Here is a 12,565-nt window from a genome sequence, read left to right as displayed (position 1 = left end):
CTGGGGAGGTGGAGGTTGCAGTGAGCCGAGATAGCAGCACTGAACTCCAGCCTGGGCGACAAGAGTGAAACTCCATCTCAAAAAAATAAATCAAAAAAAAAAAAAAAAAAAGAAAAAAAAGAAGAAATGGGATTTTAGCACTTGGAGGAGGGATTTCTGGAGAGAAAGATATTTAGCAACTCAAGAAAACGCCTAAGTAAGAGTTAGGGCTTAAGAGTAGAAATTTCCAGAAGTTTTGGATTGCATTTTAGGGTGGTAATATTTAATATTCCACTGTATATTATTGCTTGTAATCCTCTTCTGTTACTCTCAAACCGACCTTTAGGAAAAGTTGATTTAAAAAAATAACTTTGTATTAGTAAAACTTTGTGAGAATAAAAGAATCTGAAGAGCATTCTGACTGATTTGAAGAAACACGCAAAACAATTAGCATCTTAAGGGGCAGAAGTAATAACAGGTAGGAAGCAAGTCAGACTAGACTGACCCAGTAGAGATGACACCCTAGGAAACACTAAAATATTAGATGAGACTTTCTACAGCATGAGGCCGGGAGATACAAGGCAGCATCTTAGAACGCTAAAGCAAACAGCAACCTCAGAAGGCTGAAGGATACAGAGATATTTGAGCTACACAAGAAAAGGGACTGCCACCCTAAGGTAATTCTCTAAGTGTTGGCAATGAATTTTTGAAAGATAGGATCCATTTTACCTAGTTCTGGGCAATAACCCAGTTACTGAGGGGGCTGATGCTGTTTCTGATGGTGGCTCATTTGCCAGTCTGCGGAACTGAGATTATGAGCCTTTGTGGCAAACATCACCATCTCAAACATTTAAATTTTTCCAGTCACAAATTCATAGTACTCTAAAAATGTTTCACAATGTATCATTTCAAAAATAGGTGCAAAAGTGATAACATAGATGTAAATTTGTATCACTCCTTTTGTCAGAAAAAAACCAAATTCTTAAAAATACTGTCTATGGATATTTCTGAGTAATGCTCATGGAAGCTCTGAGGTAAATGAATTTTGGTTTAGAAACCAAAAACTCTTCTGTAATATGCTTTTTCAAAATCTGTGACTGTTAACTACATAGGAGAAATTACATTAAAAATGAAAAGGTTATTTAACAAGCTAGTGAGTGTCTTTTTTTTTTTTTCTGATGAATTCTGTCTTTTGGGAACACTGCAGGGCAAACAAACTTCTGATTGATTAATGACTGATCCAATAAAATTAATACTCTCCTGTAAGTTACATGAAGCACAGGTCCAAGGAACAGATGGTTGAATATATCTGTAGAGCCACACTGACAAACTGCAGATAAAGACCTAATGAAACTATTAAAATAAATTTATATATGTCAAACATCTGTTCTTTTATAGCTAGTACAATAAGTAACAGAACAGCAATGGAATCAATTTTGTCCCCAAAATAATTGTTGCATTGTTTAAATTTTGACATTGCCCAGATGTTTAAAGGTGGTCTCTTGATTAACATATATAGGATTATTCCTTTTGCAAAAGCTTAAATAAATTAAAAGAATGAGAACAAAAGATGGTAGCTAATTTTTCTCATCTGTATATTTCTCAAATACTCAGTGTTATATTTTATATGTATTACCCACAAAGCAGTAACAGTTTTGTCTTCTTACCACATTAAAAACATTTCATCTTTTGCAGAACTGTCTTTACCACTCTTGATGCTGTTGACTTGCAGGCATCAGTGTCTACTGGTGGATATCAAGTTTAGTCCATATGGTCAAAGATAGGTGATGGATTGTTTTAAAATCCTGAATGGATTCAAGAGAGATTTGTTGTCAAAGGAAAGATAAAAATTTAGTGTAATTGTATGTTTCCACAGTGCTGTCACTTTTCACAATCTCTTTACAAACTCCTATTAATTTATGTGAATTTTAAAGTATACTAAGAATATCTCACTAAATATGTTGATGAGTACAACTGAAATATATTATGGAATTTTATCTAAATGTATTACAATTTTCTATAATAATGTGAATTTGGTTAGGGAGAAGCAATTAGAGTATTCAGAATATTTACAACGCAGTTAATTATTTGTTTTTTTACATTAGGTGATTAGTTATGCCTCATGACACCTATTATATCTATTCTATCAAATTTTGAGGGCAGATATTAAGCTGCCTAGCTACAGCCTTCAATTAATATATTTTCTAGGATAGTTCAACCTAATTAGCATGATGCCAAGAGATTATCAAAAGCTTTTCTATTTTACTAATGACTAAAATTTAGCTCTTTTCCACACTGATAATAAATTCAAAATAGCAAAATAATGTGTACGTTTTCTTATTAATGAGATACAATCACAAGCAACTGATTTCCAAAAGTGTCAAATTCTGTTTGATACTATTCCAGTATATCTACAATTTACTAGAGTTAATTTTATAATATAATATTTCGGAATACAATTTTGATAGAGGGCTAAATAATTTAATAATTTAAAAAATTTATAATGTATAGGCAATTTTTAAAAAAGTGGTGTTTCTACTTTTTATACTGTTCTACAGAAAGAACGATAACTTTCTAAAACAGCCTAAGAGTATAGGCAACAATATTCAGTGTGACAAATACGAAAGATATATTTTGATGACAAATCAACATCTCTCATTGTATTTGTTAGCCATTTTTCAATACTACACATGTCATACAAATACCATGAGACCACACTATATAACACATACATCAATAAATAAAGGAAATGTGGAGATTGATTTGATTTTTATTTTTAGTTTACTCTGCTCAAAAATATTTTCCTCTGAAATATGAGATAAAATAAATAAATAAATAAATAAATAACTTTCTCTTCAAACTGTTATTAGAAACCTATAATTTTTAAAAAGGGACAAAAATTAGTAAGTTATTTCTATGTAAAATGAATATTTAAATACCCTAAAAATTAAAACAGCGTAACTTTAAATTGGTATACTCTGTTATTTTTCAAGATACCATATTTTTTTCTTGATTTTTAAAGAAAGAATAAATTGTGAATAACTTTAGAGTTATAGCATATTATTGTACACCTTTTTAATGCAAATGAAGCATCTTTGTGTAGTGTAACTAATATTAAAAGGCAATCATTTAATTAAATTCTATATTCCCTTAAATTTCTAAGTAAATATGGATTTTCTGTATAATGAGAAACAAAATTTCAAAGTATATTTTTCTTAGATTTTTCAATCTTATTAAAATACTTACTGTTACAAATTCACAAATAATACCTTAAAATAGCTTGCAATTTTAAAATACTCATTCATTACCCTGTTAATGATCTGGAGCACATTGACTAGATACAAAGATTATATATTTAAATACTGCTATTCCTAAATAGGTTAAGGGCACATTTTTGATGATTTAACCAAATAAAAAAAGGAAACCAAGCAATTCAGAATTATAAATAACATTTTAGTGCTCTTTGCTCTGTATCTTTCTGTTTGTCTGATTAAAGCTTTGTATAGCTAACCAACCATCTGAATAAACAGAATATGTAGGACTAATGTCAATATGGCAGTCATGAATAAAACAAAGCACCAATAAATATATTCACTGAACTATTACGAAGCTCATATAAGATAATGTACATGAAAGCACTTAGGAAACTGTGAAGCAGTACATAAACGTAAGGTGTTATTATCATTATTATGTGCTTCTGACTGTACGTACACGAGAAGAATAGCAGTCAAATCTATTGTAAAGTTGCATTCTTAGAAGACAATGAACTTAATATTCTAAAGCTGATTCACAGGTGTACTTTTGTATTTGAAACACTAGACAAAATGAGCAATCTGAAAAAAAAATGCTGATAAAACTCACAGACATCCCAGAAACTCTCTCTTATTGAAAAGAACATGTGTCTTTATTTTGTTACAGTATAATGGGAGTTTTTACATGTCTTTTTCGATGCTTTTATAGAGTTAAAAAAGAGTCAAAGATAGGGAATTAGAAATCTGAAATCTGGTCCCAATTTTACTCTAGTTTACTACATGATTACAAGGAGACTTAATCTCTCAGACTTCAGTTTTTACACTATAAATGTGTCTAAAATGGCTTTCTCAGAAGTCTTGATAAACTAAAACATTTGAATACCATCCACTGATCTGATGTGTAATACGTTTAAGTATAAATATTTAAAATAATCTTTAAAAATTTCCCCCTCCTTACCAGCCTGTTATGAACTAATGTTACCTTAGCATGTATTCACCAAATATTTTGGGCACATTGTCTCCCACTTGCTCACACATGGCATCCCACCCTACAAACATTTCCCCAAACTATTTCTGGAAATCTTCCCCGGCATCTTGTTTGGCAGCAATGGAGATGCATAGATCTGACCACTCATGAGTATTCCATAACCAGACATTTTTCTGTGTTTCTCTGGTCAGGACACTCTCCCATACCTCACAGCATATTTTTCCGTGCTCCATTTTCTGAAACCTTTGAATCAACCACTTCCCATCTAACTTTTAGTGGATGATATTTTGTCTGACTTTGCAAAGAAAATAGAGACAGAAGAAGGGTGAGTAAAGTTAACAATATTGCATGCTACACTGTAAAATAGCTACAAGAGAGGATTTTGTTCTTATCACAAAGAAATGAGTGTTTGTAATTTTAAAAATGCTAAATACCTGGATTTGATCATTCCACAATGTATATATGTATCAAAACATCTCACTTTACTCCAAAATACTTACAATTATTATGGCTTTATTTAAAAAAAGGAAAAGGAAACTAATACTACTTTCTTTTTCTTGTACTGCCCTTTTCTCCTTCTCCTGGCTTACAATGAAGTATTTGTCGCTTTTATGTGAGTGTAATCTTTCTACCTGCGCTTTAGAGCAGTGTTCCTCAAATTATCTTTAAAGAACAAATTTTTAAAATTCTCAATCCATACAAGCTGACATTTTTATTAGATTCGACTAATACAAAATGACTGTGTAAAATTAGTATAAAAGTTTCTGAATGCTTATTTTCAATTTCTGTACCTCACCTCACAAATCAGTAACAAACAGTTGATGAATCAAGACCAGTTCTTGGACCTGACTTGAGTAGCATTTATTAGTGTGCAGCACCTCTCATCTTTTTAGGGCCATTGAAGTACGAATTATCCCCTCTTCTGCATCCTTCTCCTCCTGTGTTGGCTTCCTCATTCACATTTAAGCATGCTCATGTTTCTTCTCCCTTCAAGCTACCATTCTATAGCTCAGCTGTACTTTTCATCTAACAGTTTTAAAGAGTGATCTGCAGTAACCATAGGGCTGCCCTCTTCTCTACCTCACTCCTAAGCTTATTGCTGTCTGACTTCCATCTCAATTGTGCCACTGGAACTACTCTTGCCAAACAAATAATCAGGGATTTTTTTTCCCCCTGAGACATCTGGCAATGGCTGAAGACATTTTGTCACAACCGAGGCATACTACTGGCATCTAGTGGGTAGAGGCCAAGGAAGCTGCTAAACATCCCACAATGGACAGAACAGTTCCTCAAAATAAAGAATTACTGAGTCCAAAATGTGCTGAGATTGAGAAACTGTTTTAAAAGCAAGTGCCACATTTCAATCCTAATATATCTTGACATCTTCCAGGATCTGACACTGTCAAATAATCTCTAATTCCAGATTCAGAGGCAGCATCCAGTTGGCTGAGTTCAAGTCATTCACCCAGGCTCTAGCTGACAAGCAACAGAGAGAAAGAATATCTGCTCCCCTTTGCTCCTATGTTTTCTTTCCATCTAGAGATTCCCCTCTAATCTGTATTCAGATGATAGATAAACGAAATGATGAAGGTTGACTATAGCGTCCAAACCAACTATGCATTTCCTCAAACCTTCCATGCTTAACTCATTGACATGGCCCAAACTCAGAGTTGCCACACCAAACCTGCCTCTTTTTCTTTTATTTTTTTTCTCCTCTTCCTCCCTACCATCTAATTACCAAATCATGCTCACTCCACTTGCTATTATCTCAAATCTACTCATTCCTCTTCATCTCAATCTCCAATTTCATTGTCAATAGGAAGGCTGAAGAAACAAGCTTTAAAAATGGGCAGAAACCAAGGGCCTCTGAGTCTGGAATGAGTGACCCAAAGAAGCAGGAGATGGAATAGAAGTCATTCCAGCACTGACAGTGGCAGAAGTGGCTCCCAGCATCTTGTGGCTGTGGTGCTGGGTTATCCAGTCTCGGTGAGACTCCTTGTGTTACATGAGTATTTGCGGATCATCATTTTGCTCCTATACTCTTATTAAAGCAACCTGTATCCTGATTTCTTGCTCTTAACCTCCTCCCAAAACATTCTCAAAACTGCATTCGGAGTTGTCTTTCTAAAATACAAATCTAACCAATTCACCCCTTTTCATTAAAACCATTCAACGGCTTCTAATTCTCCTGTGGATAAAGGCAACCTCCTTTCTAAGCTTTGTCCAGCTTTGTGATCTAGCACCTGACTACTTCTCTGTTCTCAACTTTGATTCTTTAGATTCGACATATGTGTGAGATCATACAGGATTTGTCTTTCTGTGCCTGCTTATGTAATGTAGCATAATGCCTTCTAGGTTCATCCACGTTAATGCAAATGATAGGAATTCCTTCTTTTTTAAAGATTTAATAGTATTCCATTTTTATTCATTCATCTGTTGACAGACACTTAGATGGGTTCTATATCTTGGCTACTGTGAATAATGCTTCAGTGAACGTGGAAGTGTGCATATCTTGAGATAGTGATATTATTTGCTTTGGATATGTACCCAGGAGTGGGATTGCTGGATCATATAGTGGTTCTTTTTATAATTTTTTGAAGAACCTTAATACTACTTTCCATAATGGCTGTACCAATTAATAGTCTCACAAACAGTGTATAAGGGTTCCCTTTTCTCCACATCCTTGCCAACACTACTTGCTCCTTTTATGTTATCAAAGAATACACAGTCCTCTCTTTATACTATTTTGTTATATGTATGTACACATTTTATTTATCTGTATTCCTTCTCCCTTTATGGAGAGATAAACCCTTTCAGAGCATACATTTAATATGTTGCATTCATTGCTTTATCTCTTGTCCCTAGTTTATCACTGGGCACCTGGGAGGTGCTGAATAACCAGTTTATGCGACAATAATGCCTGGATTCTGTTTCCTCCCAGTGCTGCTCCTTCTTTCCTGCCAAGGTCTTTGTTCCCTTGTACCTTGTCATGGTCTCCTTGCTTACCATGGATTCCCCAAGAATAACACTACCTTTCCCAGGGCATACTTTGCCCATTTTTACCCAAAGCAAAGCATGAGGGTTAGGAGTCACAAAACTTTGCTACATTCCGTCAATTCTTCGCTGAACCTGAGTCACACTGGCTCTTATGGAAATGGTGAAAATGCCTCTCTTCCTGGTATAGTCAAACAAGTCCCTGAATCCAGGCTTGGACTACATGCTGTTCCTTCTATTTCTGTCTGTCTTCCACTCCCACCTTTTATTTTGCCTCAGACAATATCTTCAGAAAACATTCTTCTCACATGTCTATCCCATGCCCTCCATATAAATTATCTATATAAATGAACACCAGCTTCCAGCTTACACTGAACCAGGACTACCTCTAAGAAAGAATATATAAAATTATATGCTTGCTCATATTCTTTGATTGTTATAAAATGTCCTCAATGGAAGAATCAGAAATACACCCTCAGTTGAGTAAAAGTTAAAATGTAGGTACAGCATATATAAGCAATATTATTTTTCACATCTTTTGCACACACTAAACTTCCATTTCCATTTATAAGAATCACTTAAATCGGAAGAATGGACCCTCAGCCGACTATAGGGGTCCTTAACCCAAATGTGAAAATGTAATAGATATGTTGGCTCTTGGAAATAATCAAAGAAAGAACATTTTAATAAAAATAAATAGCAAAGTTTCTAATAGTGTATACAATAAATAAAGCATTTTTATGATAAAGTATCACTTCCATGTCACTCGAGAATGTTCACTAATTCTGCATTCTTAAAGCAGAAGTAAAAAGCCAAGATGGGAGCCAGAATTTATGATTGTTATCTACTATGTAACCTCAATATTTAATTTATAATATGAAGAACTCTAATTTTTCTATCATAAGAGGACATTTATAGAATTTTAGTCCTAAGTTTTCAGGAAAAAGAAATGATAGCTTTCAATATTTAATTGTTGTTATTTACAAATATTGCTCCCACTCACAAGTACTAGAAGGGAAATTATTTCCATAAGAGATGTAAATTATCTGTAAATATCTTTATCCATAATGGCACATCAAATCATGAGAGACTAGTAAATCATTTGTCAAGGCACATACAATGATCATATTGAAGAAAAACTCTTTGACGTTCATACTTCATGCAAATTTATTCCCACACTCTACCTAGATCTTTTACCTGTTCATCTGCTTGCATGTGTTGCAGGATTGCTGTTCACCATCTACTTCCATGTCTGTGTATAATTTTCACATTGTTCTGGAATTTATTGAACTATTAAATTTATAGTTCTGACTCATCTGTACAACTTGGGAAAATTTTTGAGACAGAAGCCAATTCTCCGTGGATATGTTCCTTCTTCATTTTATATACTACTCTTAGTTTCTCTTAATCTTTTTCCTGCTGAACTATATCTTCTCTGATTATCATGCTATCTCAAAAGCGGAAGAGTATGTTTCAGATGTTTTTATGTAAAGAGAGAGACTAGCATTCTTATCCATTAAAAATCATTTCTGTGTTTATAAACCAAAGCTGTATTTTCCTCCCTCTCTCCCTTTCTTCCTTCCTTCCTTTCTCCCTCTCACTTTCCCTTCTTCCCTTCTTTTTTCTTCTCTGTGTGTGTGTGTGTGTGTGTGTGTATGTGTATGCATGTGTCTTTCTTGTCTCTCTGTCTGTTTCTTTATTTTCAATGTGGGAATTTGTTTTCTAATTGCATGGCAAATATGCACTTGCTCACTATATTAATTCTTTTGTATGCCTGTGATTAAATCCAACTCTACTGTTCAGTTGCGATTTGCTGGCCTTTTCATTCATACATGTATATATATATGTATATATATATACACACACACACACACACTCAATATGTTATATATATACATATTCATATGTTATATATTATATATACATACACTCATTGATTCATATATATATATATATATAAAATCATGCATGGTCCTTTGAACTAGGTCTCAAAAACTACAGATATATGATTATATGTGTACATATATAATATATATTTATATGTCCATGACTTATGCTGTCCTTTTCATTCATATATATTATATATACATATTCATATATTACATATGCATAAACATATGCATATATGAATAAATATATAATAAATATAATAAATATATAATATAAATAAATATATAAAAATATGAATAATATATGTATATAAATATATAAAAATATAAATTATATATGTATATAAATATATAAAAATATATATAAATTGTATACATATATAGGTATATAAATATATAAATACATATATATGCATATATAAATATATAAATACATATATATGCATATATGTATATAAGTATATAAATACTTCTGTGTGTGTGTGTGCGTATGTGTATGCATGTGTCTTTCTTGTCTCTCTGTCTTTTTATTTTCTTCCGCTTTTGAGATAGCATGAAAATATTTGCAACCTACTCATCTGACAAAGGGCTAATATCCAGAATCTACAATGAACTCAAACAAATTTACAAGAAAAAAACAAACAACCCCATCAAAAAGTGGGCAAAGGACACGAACAGACACTTCTCAAAAGAAGACATTTATGCAGCCAAAAAACACATGAAGAAATGCTCATCATCACTGGCCATCAGAGAAATGCAAATCAAAACCACAGTGAGATACCATCTCACACCAGTTAGAATGGCCATCATTAAAAAATCAGGAAACAACAGGTGCTGGAGAGGATGTGGAGAAATAGGAACACTTTTACACTGTTGGTGGGACTGTCAACTAGTTCAACCATTGTGGAAGTCAGTGTGGCGATTCCTCAGGGATCTAGAACTAGAAATACCATTTGACCCAGCCATCCCATTACTGGGTATATACCCAAAGGACTATAAATCATGCTGCTATAAAGACACATGCACACGTATGTTTACTGCGGCACTATTCACAATAGCAAAGAGTTGGAACCAACCCAAATGTCCAACAACGATAGACTGGATTAAGAAAATGTGGCACATATACACCGTGGAATACTATGCAGCCATAAAAAATGATGAGTTCGTGTCCTTTGTAGGGACATGGATGAAACTGGAAAACATCATTCTCAGTAAACTATCGCAAGGACAAAAAATCAAACACCGCGTGTTCTCACTCATAGGTGGGAATTGAACAATGAGAACTCATGGACACAGGAAGGGGAACATCACACTCCGGGGACTGTTGTGGGGTGGGGGGAGGGCGGCGGGACAGCATTAGGAGATATACCTAATGCTAAATGATGAGTTAATGGGTGCAGGAAATCAACATGGCACATGGATACATATGTAACAAACCTGCACATTGTGCACATGTACCCTAAAACCTAAAGTATAATAAAAAAAAAGAAAAAGAAAAAAAATACATATATATGCATATATGTGTATAAATATATATGCATATATTTATATATGCATATATAATATACATATATTGATGTACATATATGTACATTTTATATATGTACATATAAAATCATGTATGGTCTTTTGGACTAGACGTTAAAACTACAGACAGCTGAATGCATTCTCCCAGTTAGCAGATGTCGATATGACACCTACCAGCTATAGAATAAATGATATTTTATAAACCAGGTTATTAGTTGACAGTTTGAACTTTCTTTGTTTTTCAATTTTCTCCCTATCTAATCTTTACAAATATGCTCTTTTATTTGTTTTGAAGTCTCAACTTCAATTTAACAATTCAGGGTACAAACTATAAGAAAGTTTTATATGGCTGAAGTGTTTTTCATGTTACGTAACTAGCATCTCCATTCTTTAATCAATTCTTACAAATGATTGCTATGGTGTACCTATGTGTTTGGAAGAATTCAAGTTGCTTTGTATGATCCCCCAAGCACTCCAGTACTTGCATTTTTACCAGCATGGGTCTTCTTTTGTCATGCTTGCCTTATATTGAGAATTTTGCATGTTCTTATTTGTTTTGACATTGGTAAACTTTTATGTATTTATTTTAAGTTATAGTTTCCTCGTAGGCTCAAGACAAAAACCCTAAGCACTGTACTGGATTTCTCTTTTTCTTTTACTCCACTCTTTACAATCCCTCAGAACAAACTGTCTACTCAACCTTCAAAGTACCCTCCGTGTCTTAAAGTCTTTTACCTCCTCTAACTGCTCCCCAGTCCAATTCACTATCATACCTCATTTGAATCACTACAGCAATTCAGTACGGGTTTCTCTGTTTTCATTCTTGTTCTCCGGTGCCTATTCTCAACTCAGCAACCACACAGATCTTGATAAACCTTCATTCTTGTGTTAAAACCTATGAAGGGCTTCTAACAACACCTATAATAAAACAGGAAGTCTTTATGAGGAGCAGAAGGCCCTATGCAATAGGGCTCTTAGCCACCACTATATGTTCAGCTTCCCGAATTTCCCTCTCACATGCTGCTCTGACTACACTAGCCATTTTGCTTTTCCACAAACTTGCCAAGTTCCTGCCTGCCTCAGAGCCTTTCCTATAATGTCTCCTCTGTCTGAAATGGTCCATCGCCAGGTCCTCACATGGCTTCTCTTTGTATCATTCAGGCCACTATGATCATATGTAAGTTCTATGTCCTACCCCACATCATTCTTCCATCCCCTTATCTTGCCTTATTTCTCTTGTAGTCTTTATAATTTCCTGAAAATAGATTGTTTGCTTATTTTTACATTATGTATTGTCTGTTTTCTTCTTTAGAATGCAAGTTTCATTAGGGAAATGACTTTTTCTTTCCCTCTCTGTGTCTCGAGCACCCAATAGTAACTGACATATGGTATATAATGAATGGATATGAAATAAGTATCATGTGAAATAGATGTTCTTCTTCTTATTATTTTACAGCTATAGAATCCAAGGTTCAGAAAGGTAAAGCAACTTGTTTAGTGTTAGTTTGCTGGTAAGTGACATAGGCCAGGTTAGGATCTGAGCACTCTGCAGTGTGGGTTGTTACTCAGAATGATAAATATATCCCCTTCCAGCCACTTAACCATTCTGCAGGCTCTGGTCATTATGTGCAGTTTATTCCCATCTGTAATATTAAAAAATAAAGAACTTAATCCTAACCCCTATGGCAGCCCATTCACTGGACACTGTGCATGATAAACACAGCCTTCTTTCTTGGTCTTCATATTGTACTGAACAGTTTTCATGTCCCTGTCATCGAAGAATTACAGACTGTGTTCAAGATGTGATTAACTCATTAATCTTCACAAAACCTAAGCGAGGTTAGTAAAATTATTCTTATTTTACACCCAAAGAACAGTGACCCACAAAAATTATTAGGTGTGCTCAAGGTTATATGGTAAGTTTAGGCCAAGAACTC

General features: G+C 34.0%; 1 long non-coding RNA gene across 1 annotated transcript in view; it reads right to left on the bottom strand.

Annotated features, from left to right (window-relative positions):
• The window catches only part of LOC115837524, a 77,323-nt gene that overhangs the window by 34,313 nt on the left and 30,445 nt on the right, over positions 1 to 12,565 (bottom strand). Inside the window, exon 2 of the long non-coding RNA XR_004032537.1 lies at positions 1,647 to 1,784. This is a non-coding gene — a long non-coding RNA (uncharacterized LOC115837524). The remainder of the gene's footprint in view (positions 1 to 1,646; positions 1,785 to 12,565) is intronic.

The sequence above is a fragment of the Nomascus leucogenys genome, chromosome 2 (assembly GCF_006542625.1).
Source record: "Nomascus leucogenys isolate Asia chromosome 2, Asia_NLE_v1, whole genome shotgun sequence".
Taxonomy (NCBI): Eukaryota; Metazoa; Chordata; class Mammalia; order Primates; family Hylobatidae; genus Nomascus; species Nomascus leucogenys.
This window is presented reverse-complemented; position numbering and strand designations above follow the sequence as displayed.